This window comes from Trachinotus anak, unplaced genomic scaffold (assembly GCF_046630095.1).
Source record: "Trachinotus anak isolate AG129_WGS33_773 ecotype Australia unplaced genomic scaffold, CSIRO_AGI_Tana_v1 ptg000016l, whole genome shotgun sequence".
NCBI classification, from domain to species: domain Eukaryota; kingdom Metazoa; phylum Chordata; class Actinopteri; order Carangiformes; family Carangidae; genus Trachinotus; species Trachinotus anak.
In genome coordinates this window covers 7,478,131-7,492,234 of record NW_027273867.1, presented here as the reverse complement: position 1 = coordinate 7,492,234, position 14,104 = coordinate 7,478,131, and the positions used below count along the sequence as shown (strand labels likewise).

The following is a 14,104-nucleotide window of genomic DNA, read 5'->3' as shown; positions in this document are numbered from 1 at the left end:
CACCGATCCAAAATATCTCGTGATAGCTGGTTTTTGTCGTATAGTGATTGTATTTATGTGCATGGGTGTGTTACTTTGGATGTCTCCACATGCTGAAATGGTGTGAGGGGCAACAGCAACTAACGGAGGCTTAGTGAATGGCTAATTACGTGTGCATTTGATAATATCTGACATTTGGTGATTGGTCGGTTAAATTTGAGAGAAAACTCAACTTACATCGGTGCCTCCTTTATCTTAGTGTACACCTAAATCTTTGCTTGTTCCGTTACGTACACAATTGTAATTGACTTTCATGCCTACATCTCACCCTCTCTGTTGCAGCAGGTCCATCTGTATCTTTCTGTGTCCAGTCTTGTTATGAAACGTGTGAGAGCAGCGGTCAGCATCCTCTGAGGAGATTCCCGCTACGGCGGCCAGTCGATAATTGGGGCAAGCCCTGTCTGCACGACTGAGGTCATATGCTGCCTCATGTGTCCGTGAAAATGAGACAGGGGAAGGAGGGACAGGGCGAAGACGGGCTGACATAATTGAGTCATTAGTCCTTTTCTGAACATGATGAATATGACGTGGGGAGAGAGACATAAATAATGAATCAGAGAGAGAGAAACACAAAGAGGTTAGATGGGACTTTGTCCACAAAGAGGCAGTGCTGAGAAGAAGAGATAGGAACAACTGTACTTTCTGACTCGAGATGCTTACGGTTACCATGGCAACCAAACCTGATATATTGCTTTATTCTGTTTTTTTTCTCTTTTGCAAAACCAGATATACCCACACAACAAAGGGACCGATGTCTTGACTACCTTGTGTTATGTTTTATCATGTGTGTATGTGTGTGTGTGCGTGTGTGTGCATGTACAGGGTTTTGCATTTGTCATGGAAAGTGACATGACAGAAAAAGGCAGAGATGAGTCACAGACAGGAACCCCTGGAGAGAGGGGAGAGCTGGGCAGATGTGGCGTGATTTAAACAGACAGATGGAGATATGTTGAGGGACTCGAGCAGAGGACGGAAGAGACAAAAGAAAGCAAGGAATGAAAATCGTTACCTCCTCGAGCTGCACTGACAGCCAGGGCTGGGTAAAGAGCGCTGAAATGAATGGGTGAATGAAGAAGAAGGCGGGAGGAGGGAGAAGGACTAGACATGGGGGAAGGTGGAGGAGAAGAAAGGAGGGTTCATGATCCATCTTCTAGCACCTGACACCAGATCGATATTCGCTGAACCACGGCAAAGCGCCCACATCTCTCTGCAGCTCTCTCTCCTTCTTCCTTGCTCTCTATCTTGATCTCTCGCCCTCATTCATCTCTATCTTTGCCTTCTCCCTTGTGCCTGTGCCTATGACCTCCCTTACATTTTTCCTTCCAAACAGACAGACAGACTGCTATCCCTCATCTTACATGGGTTTTTTAAGGCTGATACCACTCTCAGTATTTGCACTGAAGCTGCAGTTAGCCACTTCTTTGTTGCAGACATTCAAAATCGTCAAATCTGGCCATTTTATTATATATATTAAACATTCAGTGTCTGACACAGAATTTTATACTTGCTCTCAATGGAAAAGCTTCTGAAACAACACAGCTTTTGCAGACTGACTTTTCCACTTACATTAGACAAGTAGGGAACATCAATATGATATCATTTTTATTCAGAGTAAAAGCAGACAGCTTGATGCATCAGTAAAATCCTAAATACCCAAGCATTTCCATGACCTAATCCCCCCCCCCTGTGATTTATGTTCTCTTTCAGCCCAAAGGGGTAAAAAGGTCGGGCAAGTCTGCTCTCTGCTAATAGCTGCTGAAAATAACTATTAACAAATATTTTCTTTCATTTTCCATCATATTGGATTCCAGAAATAAAGACTTTCTGTAGCCTGTGCCCCAGTTCTTCTTGGTGGTCATGGCTCCTAGCATCATGCAATCATGTAACACAACTTGAGAGGTGTCTATGTGTCAATAATGTTATGTATTATAAATGTTTCCAGGACAGTGATCGTAGCTGACCAGATATGGCTCGCTAACAAGCCACATTACCAAAACACACAACCTACATGTCAAGTGAAAATATGACCTATTTAAACAACTCTGAAAAGGCTGTGTGCAAAACCCACAAGCCATTTGTGGTGTTGTTTGAATGTCTATAATAATGTCATTAGCCAGTGTTGTGTAGGCATCAACTAATGGTCACTTACCAAATTTCATCCACCATCAAAAATTGCGCAGATGGGAAGAACAGTTAGGGCAGATGGGAGGAATGTCCTGAGAGTTGTTTTGATTTTATCATCTGACACACCAGTCTGCACAATGCCCTGCGCAGTCAATAGTGAATGGTTTCAGACACAGTCCATATATTTGTAAATATAAAAATGCAACCAGCTGTTCACTGTCACTGTTCGCCAAGTGCTATGGATCTCCAATATGACTGCCACAGGGTGTCATATCTATTCTATAAGCAGCTGCAGATGACACATATTGGATACTCGGGTCAAACTGGTCTGTGCGATTGTCTTGCTCTGTAATCCATCATCGCACGTTTGCATGTCCTGACAAAGTGATACACAGAGAGGAACGCGGCAGGCAAATAAGACAGAGCACAGATAGAGTTCGAGGCCACGAGGCAATAGGCCGTGATGTCTTATGTCATTTCATAAGGCAGCAGATGCACCATCAAATTCAATTAACAGCTTAGCCCCCGCCAAATGACACGGGCTTAGCCTGACCAAAATAACATCAGGGAATATAGAAGTTTTTTTTCTTTTTTTCATGGAAATCCCTGTAACGTTTTCACTCCTCTCAGACTGACACAGACTTCCGCTCCCTGTCACTCACATCTTGCAGATCACTGGTGTAATGGACTGGCAAGAATTGATTATGAAAGCCAGCAGTAACACATCATTTGATTACTAGAGGCCAAACCCACCAACAAAACACAATTATTTTGAACCCCACAAACCTGCTAACCTAATGAAAGATAATCAGTTAATCATCAGTATCTTAGAAATTCTATTAAAGCTAATGAATCTAATTTTAATGCCATCAGCCAAACTAGATCGATGTGACGCTGACCAATCACCTTTACTTTTTTAATCTTCTACCTCTAATAGAATAACTGTGTTAATGATTTATAGATTTGTGAGTTCACAGTGTTATCTGTTAATAAACAGATCAGGTCACCGTATCTATAAATACTGAACAAAAACAGAAGTTTGGAGTTCAACACTGACTGGCATCTCTTTATCTGACAGCAGTGGATCATTCAAATACCTGATCAAGAGTAATTGGGGAATTTTTTTTTTCTCTGGAAATCACAACTGATGAACAAATCCTTTGTTCACTGAACGTAAATATGAGACATGAATTGTAGATTTTCCAAGTAGTGATGCTGCACAAAGAGACCTTAGGTGGTGGGATGTGTTCTTCTCCCTTATTTCTATCAATGAGAATCAATAGTAGGTTTTTTTTTTATCTGCAGATGCAGGAAGCAGCTAATTGGTGGACTTGTTGTGTATCTACAATCTAAAAATGTGCTGTGGTGCAGTCTACAGATTAAAGATTTCAAGCAGAAACTCTGAGGTGCTCTTCTGTCAGAAGCAACACAGATGAAGACGGACTCAAATATAATAGCTGCAGCAGCTGACTGCAGTTTTCTGTATATCCAGGGAAGAGATGTCAGCAGTCTGATCCTTCCCTTGGAGAAACATCACCACCAGGAAACCATGTCCTTACACTGTTGTTGTCTTTTTCTTTTTTTTTCTCCCTGAGTTTTACCCCCAGAGAGCAGGAAAGAGAAAGAGACAGAAAATCCATTCTTTATTCCAACTGGAGACAAAGGAGAGAAAAATACAAAATTCAAAGAAAGTTCAAAGAAAATGTATAATCATTTTTGAAATGTTCTACCCTGAGTCTGAAACTGCAGTGTGCTGCGGGAACATAAAAGAATAAAAGGAGAAAGAATTTGTAAATTAATTCTGGAGCAACGTGTACAATGGAGGAGAAAAATGACAGTATTGATCAGTAGCAATACAGATTTTTTTGTCTCTGAATAAATGTTTACATCGACTAATTTAATGATTCACTTTGTCATAATGGCCCTATCTATTATTTTTTATTTTGACCATTAACACAACACAAGTAATATAGTAACTGATGTCAGTGAAGAAGTTGAGACACAGAGGTTTAATTGGACGGTCAGAACGTAGGACTTCAGAGACAGTAACTGGGAGGTTGAAGGGAGGTGGGGGATGGAGTCAGAGGAGGAAGAAGGAGGCAGGGTTGAAGAAGGGGCGCTGTGTTCAGTGACAGGATGGGGTCAAGGATCGGTGCGACAATGTAACCACGACCCCCCCATGTGATGCCTGAGGAATGCTGAGGAGAGGGTTTTGTGTCTGTCTCTTGGGAGAGGAAGAAAAGGAATGGACAGACGGTTAAAGACAGCATGGATGCATCAGCCATCCATACCTGTTAGCATCAAAATGCACTGAAGTGGATAATACACGTCCAGTTCATACCATGCTGCAGCGGAAATACAGATATATATATATCAATTAACAGACTATCAACATACAAAATATGATTGTTTTGGCATACAATTAGAAAAAAACATTTTCTTGTTACATGAAAATGCGGAGACTCACCAGAAACCAATTATCACAGCAGCCATTTCCATCAGAGATCCCTGGATATCCCCAGACTCAATTCTGGAAATTATAGATTTAAGGAAAACTAGAAAATATGTATATGTTTATGTGTATATGTTGTTTTTTTTTTGTTTCTTTTTTGGCTTTTTGTTTTTGTACAGACAAATGGATTAATACCTGGATGCAAACAAGAAAACTAACAAAAATACATATACATATTAGGGCCGTCACTAGAATTACAGCCTCGTGGTTTTACGGCTCAGCCACTCAGACTTGTTTCAGTCCCTGTTCATCCAGAATTATGTAAAGTATTGACTAATTTGTTTTAAAACTTGTCATAATTGCTGTGTGAAGTCTTGAGTTATGGCTAAAAAGTGTTTTGTGAGGACACACTAACATTGACCTTTGACCTTTGATCACCAGAATGTAATCAGTTCATTCTTGAATCCAATTGAATGTGTGTGCCAAATTTGAAGAAATTCCCTGGATTTTGTGTTCATGAGAATGGGACGGACGTACTTACGGACGGACAACATGAAAACATAATTCCTCCGACCCTGGCTATCACCGTCAGAACAAATCTGAACAAACATGTCATCCATTCGAAGTAAGTCCAATGCAACCCACGTAGCCAAATACAAAATTAAACTGCAATTCTGATGTTGTTCCATTTGTTTGCGGTGCCTCAACTGCTTCACTTGAATGACAAGCTAATGCTTCTGTGAGGCAGCTGCATTTTAAAAAGTCAGAAAAGAGTCTTACTGTCATCCACAATCTGTTCATCTCTAGTGTTGAGGCAAAAATGCTTCCACACATTACTTCTCAGATTGGAGTCATGATTGGCACAACTCACCAGTTTTCCCTATTTACATTAGCCAAGAGAACGATAGCCTTTACAGGGCGTGCATGTAAGGAACGCCCCTCTCCTGAGTATGTTGAGCATGTTGTGCTTATCTACTGTGAATTTTGAATTTGACCAGATCATTACAGACAAACATCTTTTGGTTGTTTTAATTTTAAATAAAAAATGACATCTTACCCATGTAGCAAAATAAATCTGGCCCATATTTGGGCCACATGCTTGTTTTCTTCTGGCCCATGGTCCAAATCTGGTCCATATACTGCACATGCTACTTCCACAACTGGACCAATTCTGGCACACCCACACAAAATCTTATGGCTGTCAGACAATACTGTGCAGATGTGGAAATATATGGGCCAGACTTGACCCAGGTATATGTTTGGCCATAAGTTGGATTTTATTATCAATGTAGATCTGCTTTTATGAAGACATTCCTAGGTAATTGTCAGGCAATTGTTCCCCTCTTGTTTTCATGTCAAGTGTTGTCACCTCATTCATCTGTCTCTAGCTCACATTTCACTTAAACATGAGTCATGAAAAACATAAACACAAGCCAGCAAGCACACACACACACACACACACACACACACACACACACACACACACACACACACACACACTCACACAACCATGTATGCTCATGCCTCCTGCTTGTATTATGCTTCCATTTAGTGAATAATGTATGAGTTGTCTGCTAGTGTGTTTCTCTGACAGATGCTCTCTTCTGTCACTCATCCAGCACTCCAATGCCTACCCACCCCCCTTCACACACCACTCTCCACAACACACACACACACACGCACTCACATCCTGGATATGTCCAGAGGTCACACAAGGGCACAGTAGAGACAGTAAGCTTCTGCACAAAAGAAATGCTGTCCCATTTACTCCAAACATTATCATGACTGCTTCACAGCACAATGACTCACATTCATGCTTCATTATAGTCAGCTGAGGACTGGAGTAAAGGCTTTATTAAGTGGATACTGTTCACACAAAGCAGAGGAGAGAATGAGGGAGAGAGACACCGCCACATTACCCTCCTTTTAAGTCGGCATCAGTGGAACTTATCAGAGCTCTGGAAATCAAGATGAGAGGCTGGAACGAGAGGCTTTTGGAAATAAGAAATCTGCTGGCAGTGAGCACGGCCGTGTAATTTCCTCTGCTGACTCTCAGAGGCTCTGCCTATCGCCGCCATTGATCTGGCATGTGTGGGGGATCTCTCTCTCTCTCTCTCTTTCTCTCTCCCTTTCTCTGTCTCTGGTCTGTCTAGGATGAGAAAGCAAAGAAGGAGAGTGGTGGGAAGAAGAGGAGGAGGAGGAGGAGGAGGAGGGAGGAGGAGGCAGGATGAAAGGGACTGGTGGAGAAGTGAAGATAAACACCAGACATGAAAAGAAGGGATGCAGCACAGATGGGTGGAGAGATGGGGAACCCTGAATGCGAGGTGAAAAGAGGTGAGCGCTTCCTCTGCCGCGTTGTGGCTGTAAAACTCCACAGTTCTAATTTCAGACCCGAGTCTTGGTCCCCTCCCTCCAACCTCCTTGACTTACCCTGTGGCGAGCACATAATGAATGTTACCCTGCTCTCCGTGGACCACAATGCATTGCAGGGCAATTTATTCCCGGTGAGCACAAGGGCGCATGAGTCACACAGCCAACATGCGTTAGAGCCGGCGGATGAACCGGGGTGTCAGTGTCCCGTTAGGTGTGCACCCATCCGGTGCACTCTCTCCCACCACACACTGCAGCGTGAAAACATTAGCTCGAGCAAGTGTAGCTGACAAAAATAAAGGGCTAATTCAGACACGCACTCGTGATTGCCCTCTCATTCTCCTTCCGTCATTCCTGTATCATAACAGATTAGCTGTGTTAGCGACGCCAGCAAAGGAAATGATGGTGATTTGCTCAGCTGGGATCGATGTCCAGGGAGGTAATTAGAGCAAAAGCATTTTATATTCAGACTGTGAACCAGGCGAGCTGGCTAAAAATAGCTCCTCAGTGACATCAGTTACAGTCATGTCTGCTCAGCGCAGTCATTTTCATGCCGTCCTGAATGGAACTTCCCGTCAACTACCCAGATATTGATTTAGCAGGTTTTAAGCTGATTAATAAGAACTATCAATGTGATAATGGAATATAATCAGGCCTCACATTGCTGGAGATGTTGTAACGGCCAAATACAGCAATGGCAAAAAAAACTTTTACTAAATACAGATTCTCCAGGATTCTCCAGATATATTTGCTGAACCTTTGTTTTCCATGTCGTGACATGTGCGTTTTTAATGAAATAATTGATGAAATCAAATAAACCTATTGATGTCAGATTAGTTTACACTTTTAAATGTAAAACAGTTTTTCAATTAATTAAAAAGAGGACTTAAAGCTTCAGTTTTGTTTTTTTTTTTGTTTGTTTTTGCCACTTGGGGGCAGAACAACCAGCTGAAAATCAGACACATTTCTGACATGCAGTTACAAAGCTTATTACCACATCCAGCAGACACGGAGCATCAGAGGTGGTTTGCGTCAACTTTATTAAAATAAAGCTTTGTTTTTTTCCATTCACCAACCCCTAAGAAATGTGTCTTGATCATTAGCTCGCAGGTGCTATGTTCACCAGCTTGATGCTAAAGCTTTGTCTGTCTGCTGTGTGGTGTTGGGTGGGTAGTGTGCAGTGGGTTTGTCATGAATGAAGCTCAGCATTAAGTTCAATCAGAAAGGCTCGCATCAGGAATCTTTGTGCTTGGTTCTCTCTTGCTCCCGACCTGTCATCCTGCTGACTACTGGTGTTTTTGGTAACCGAGAGATTTCACCCCTTTCTCAACCAGCCGATCACGTTGCTGCTGTCAAACTTTTACAAAATCTGTTCTCCCCTACCTTCTGCTGTCAGCTGTCATTTCGGCGCCTCCTCCTTCATCCACCTCCAGTCTTCATATCCAGTGCCAGGTCGTCATCACATCCAGATCTTCAGCGTTCTCTTCTTCCCACCACCACCTGAGCTTTTTCCTATACGACGCATGGCCTCACCTTTTCAAACAAGACGACATCATGATGGGGTCTAGTTGCCAAAGACACTTACATCTCTCACTTCTCTTGTTTTTATGCATTCTCTCCCAATTGAACTGTTTTACTGAAAAACAGCTGCTTGATGAGAGTTGTGGGACTGAATCAAAAAAGTTGAAACCACAACAATGAGTTTAAAGCTGCTAAAGGCTCTGTGGAGCAGAATTGGCTGATAATTCTCTGTGGGTTAGTCACTATAAGTATCACCTTTCACATTAAACATTGCAATTTGATCAATTGTAAATGTAAAAATACTGATTAGTGCAGCTTTAAAGTGTAAATCCATGTTACATCACATAAAGTATAAAAACTGCTGCTGTTCTGTTTTGGTGTGTTGTGCGCCTGGCCTCACTCCAATCAGAGATGTCTCAGCAGGTGTTTTGTCTTTAACAGCCTCCACTGTGACTTCTTTTACATTGGGTTTGATTTTTACATATCCTTTTTGTAGTTGGTTTCTGCTTAAATAAAGGTTAATCAAGTAAAGCATAATCATGTCGCATGTGATTTTCAGCCAGCTGAAGGAAGTTGTATGGATGCCAGGCCAATGTTGGCATGGTAATCAATCACGTGGGTGTGAAAAATCATTGCGATATGTTATTATTAGAACAAAATAGCCAATTTTTCACTCCATTATGCAGACACTCGCACACTTGTAGGTAGTCTCTTTCATAGCTGCTTCTGTGCCACAGTGTACATGCTGTTGTTTGCATAGCAGAAATGAGATCATTCATGAAGCCCCCGGGGTCACGTTTCCTCAAGAGGAGGGTGAGAGGAAAACATGGATGAGAGGAGCTGCAGCGTCCTCAGACTCTGAGAGAGAGTTTTTCATGTAGCTGATGAGGGTGGAAGGAGGGCGAGCGCGTGTTCGGAGAGTAAAGCGTGAAAATAGATAAGAAGGGGGGAGGGATGTGGCATGCAAGAGGAGCTGAGAGAGGACGATGCCCTGTTGCATTTTCATCAGGTCTGTGTTTGAGTCGCCATGGGAATGGACGCACTGTGTAGACACGGTTCACCGTGTGAGGACAACTTGTCACCTTATCACTCTGTCTCGCCCTTTACTGCTCTTTCTCTTTCCCTGTAGCTTTCCTGTCTCTTCATTTCCTCTTTTCCCTCTTTAACCTTTACCCCTTCATGTCCTTCCCCTCTGCAGCTAATGTTGACCTACTACAAAACTGCTGGCCTACAAAACCCAGATTCACAAACATCTTTATTAAAGTCTGTTTTTTAATCAAGCAATGAAACGCTATTAAACCTTGGATTTTGCATGCTGTCCTTCAGCTAATGAGATGCACAGCACTGGTGAAAACATTCATGTTGGATGTGTCTCTACTCTCAAGCAACCTACACACTTGATGTTCAGGTCAGGCTTGAATGCCCTTAATTAAGAAGTCTAATCATTTCGCCATCTATTGAAATCCTCCTGAAAAAGCAAGTAGTATTTGTCCTGGGTCCTTCTCTGGCCTTGAAAACTGAGGTAAAAACACTGTGGATGTAGCATGACTGCCCCCGAGTGGTCACATCTTTCAGAGTAGATGGTTTCATGTGTAGAATCATTGTAAATATAAGTTTATATGTGTATATATATCTAAATTATTATAGATATCATAGATCTGAAATATATTGTTTTTGTAGGTGTTATTAATTGCTGCTTTAAGTGCTTTGTCTTGAACTGAGTGTCTCTACTCTTGACACTCACTGCTCTGTTACATCTTCAGTCTCCACTTGTCAGAAGTCTTCCTACATCTGCAGGGTTTCATCTCCATATTCATTTGGCAGTGGAATCAGCTGCACCAGACCACCCTGGGGGTACAGAGCTGCGATATCAGTGGAACTTTCTGATTAAAGGCCTCCTCTGTCTCCTGCTTTGAAGTCACTAATGCTATTCAGCAGACCTGGATGACACTGAATGAAAATTATAATGAAGGTGAGATTTGAGATTGGATGGGGAATTGAATGGGAATGTCACTGTGCGACTGGGATCCAGCACATTTAGAGTTTTGTGTCCAGCTTGCACATGTTAAAGATAAAAATGACGAAGAGAAGGAAAACAAAATCTCTTCAGTAAAAGCAAACATCATACATTATTTGTAAGTTTTCTCAGCCACCGAGCGTGGTTTCTTGCAGGGAGCAGGTGGTGGCGATTGCTGCTTGACAAGAGCTTTGGCCATCGTGGCATTTACAAGACAAGCGGTTGTAATATGCCCTCTGGGCAGTGCTACGTATTCAGGGCAGATTGGAGGCTACGGTGAGTTGCTATGAGAAAGTGACGAGATGGGCCAGAGCTAGCTGGTTAGCATGCTAACTTCAGTAGAAGAAAGGAAGTGATAGAGACAAGAGTTAACATTGGTGTTGCTTTATACTGCTGCAGACAGCTCTTGGTGAGTAAAGGAACGAAGTTTAATGCTGAACTGGCAACATTTCTTCTGGACTGGTAAGTAAACACCTGTTAATGCTAATACCCTGTAGCTTTAGCAAAGCTTACAAATAGCTCATTTTAAATGAAACATAAGTGAGTTGGACACAGACATGAAATAACATCCAAAATCTATAAAAGACAAAATGCCACATGGATGCATTTCTGTGATTTATGGTGTGTAAATGTACACCAACATGTCAAAAGAAGCAGCTACAGGACATTATTATATTTCCTTATACAAATTTGAAAATCAAACCAAAATGGTTTGTGCAGAAAGGCACTATGGAAACACATTATTACAACAAATAAAAATGTACAGGATTCAAAAACAATAATGACAAAGATGAATATATATTGTTAATTTGCCTCCTGATTATCCCAGAAGAACTGAGACAAGGGATCAGAAAGAATCTCATCACACCTGGTAAAACATGGATCCACCACATGTAAAAAAGGAGACTGGATGTGTAGTCCGACATTATAGTACAGGTGCAGGATAAAACTGCACAGAACCAAATATATTTAATGTATTTTGTGTAACTTGCATTTCAGAGATGAGACCTAAGTATATTTAGTCAAGTGCTGTACTTGAGTGTAATTCTGAGATATTTGTGAGTGTTAAACATTTATGCTGTTTTATGCTTATGTTAAACCACCTTTAAGAAGGAAATATTTTACTTTTCACTTAGCAACAGTTATTTACAGCTGTACTCAACTGTTGCAGATTCAGACATTACTTACAAAACATGATCAACTTACAGAACGAGATGCATTATTAGAGATTAGCCCCCCAAGGAACATAAAGCAGTTTAATTGGTTACTTGTAAGTTTTATCTGCTGCTGTTTCTTGCTGGGAGCAGATGGTGGCGATTATTGTTTGTCAAGAGCTTCAGCCAGCTTTGCATTTAGAAGACAAGAGGTTAATAAAAAACGTCTTCAGGGAAAACTGCAGGCTACAGTGAGTGAGAGTTTTAGTGAGTGAAGGGATGACGTTTGATTTCTTCTAGACTAGAAAGTAAACTGCTGATAATGCTAGTTATGTAGCAATAGCAGAACTTACAAATAGCTCCTTTATAGTGAGCTCTACCAACCTGCTACAACATCAGAACAACTGCTGTAGTTAATTCATCAGTAATAACAACACATGCATAAAATAATTCACTCAGAAAGCGGCAGTTCTGCACAATGAGTGCTTTTCATACCTGCAGCTGACAATACTTCTGCACTTTCACTCAAGTCAAATTTTAAATGCAAGAACTTCTCTTTTAGCAGAGTAAAGGATTCCTCCAGCACTGTGGCATATAGACTTGAACATTGCCCTCTGCAGTCCGTGACGGCGAATGACTCCTCAATCCAGCCATGTTTCACTCTGACAGGTAGGTGGCAGCAGACACCAACATCTGAGAACATCAGAGTGTCACCTAGGGACTGATTTCCTCTGCTGTTTATGCAAGTAATTACAGAGTCATTAAACCTCAAGCATCCTCGTCAGCTGTGGAGGCAGACTGTTATCTGCAGATCAGTTGTGTGTGTGTGTGTGTGTGTGTGTGTGTGTTTGCACGTGGATGTGCTTATGGTGAGAACGAGGGTAGGGGAGAAAATACTGGAGGCTGACTGCAAGTAATGGCCATAATTAGGAGGTGAATGTTTACACACTCAAACACACTCACAAACACACACACACACAAGACATGCCCACATGCAATAGCCGGAGGTAATTTGGCGGCACTAAATGAGATTATCAGTAGCGAGGTGATTAATGAGCATCCCTACTGCAGAGCCTTATAATCAACAGTCACTGCTCTGCTGTGATACACACTAGCTGGAGCCGCGTGCAGGTACATGATACGCAGCACCTGCTGCTAACATCAGCCTCTCCTCGCCACATCACCTCACCAGGACGCACCGACAGTCGACTGAAACCTGAAACCCATCACCGGGGTGCCAGGGAAACTTTTAATTGCATTATTGGTTAATGACTGACAGCAGTGGAAACAGTGATGGATTTAATTGAGTTTGTGTTGAAATTAGGTAAGTGGGTGAAACCCACTGTTTCTGGTAAATTAAACCAGATGTAAAATAAAATAAATAAATGTAGAACAGCACAAGCACAGCTGCCCACAGGTTGTAATATTGTATCAAGAATTTATCACAGTGCCCTTTCTGACATATCAATATCATAACAATAAAAATAATAGAAAAAACAAAAACATATGACATCTTACACTGTGTCATTTGTTGCAAAAGCTGCTAAACAATAGGAAATAATACTTTATATTTTATTATTTATTTTATTTATTATTATTGTTTTCTGTAAGTAACAAATTATGAAAACAAATGAAAGCCAAAAGGAGCGAAAATGTATTTGCTCTACAATATTAAGTAAAATGATTTATGAGAAATGTAGTCTTCACTTGGAGGAACAAAATGCATAACTACATAAATGTACAGTGCTCAGTCTGTAGAGTTACCTGCTGCTTCTACATGTAGCTTCATAGTGAGGATTCATTACAGTTGTCATTTAGAGACGTCAGTGTCAGTGCTACAACCATAATAGTTGACGTATTACATCATCTCAAGGTGTGTCAGGGTCTGCAAATAAATAAATAAATGAATAAATAAATGAAATGGATGGAAAGAATGAAAAGCCAGTTGATTAAAAATCACATACAAAGTGTGAATTCTCCTCTGTTGAGCCAAAGAGAGAACAAATGCCACAGAGGAGGAGGAGGAGGAGGGCACAGAGTGATAAATCATAGCACAGCAGATCTGAGAGTTTATGGGAAATGTGGTCTTCATTGAAAAACACTAACATTAAACAAAATGGTGCTGTGAGATTGTAAATTATAGATTACAGCTACTGTGTGAATCTTGCTCCCAATTCCTTAATTATTCCAGAGTGTCAGAATAAATTTCATCAATGATACACTGACACTGTATTTTTGTTTTGTTTCCACGTACAATTTATTTATATTTGTTTATATAATATATTTTTATATTATTATATTTTAAGGAACCTCCTCATTTCACATGACATGAGCTCAACAGCCATCAACAGCGATCTATTTTATCCTCACCTCTTCCACAGCGGTGGACAGAGCCGTTTCACCATCTCTGTGTGCAGACACCTAGAT

At 41.2% G+C, this 14,104-nt stretch overlaps 1 long non-coding RNA gene across 1 annotated transcript; it reads right to left on the bottom strand.

Moving 5' to 3' along the window:
• Nucleotides 1–3,921: 3,921 nt before the first annotated feature.
• Nucleotides 3,922–8,476, bottom strand: LOC139634318 (uncharacterized). The gene is made up of 3 exons (XR_011693943.1): nt 8,369–8,476; nt 4,631–4,693; nt 3,922–4,387 (listed from the first exon to the last, which is right to left on the bottom strand). It is a non-coding gene; the product is annotated as an uncharacterized lncRNA (long non-coding RNA).
• Nucleotides 8,477–14,104: the final 5,628 nt, after the last annotated feature.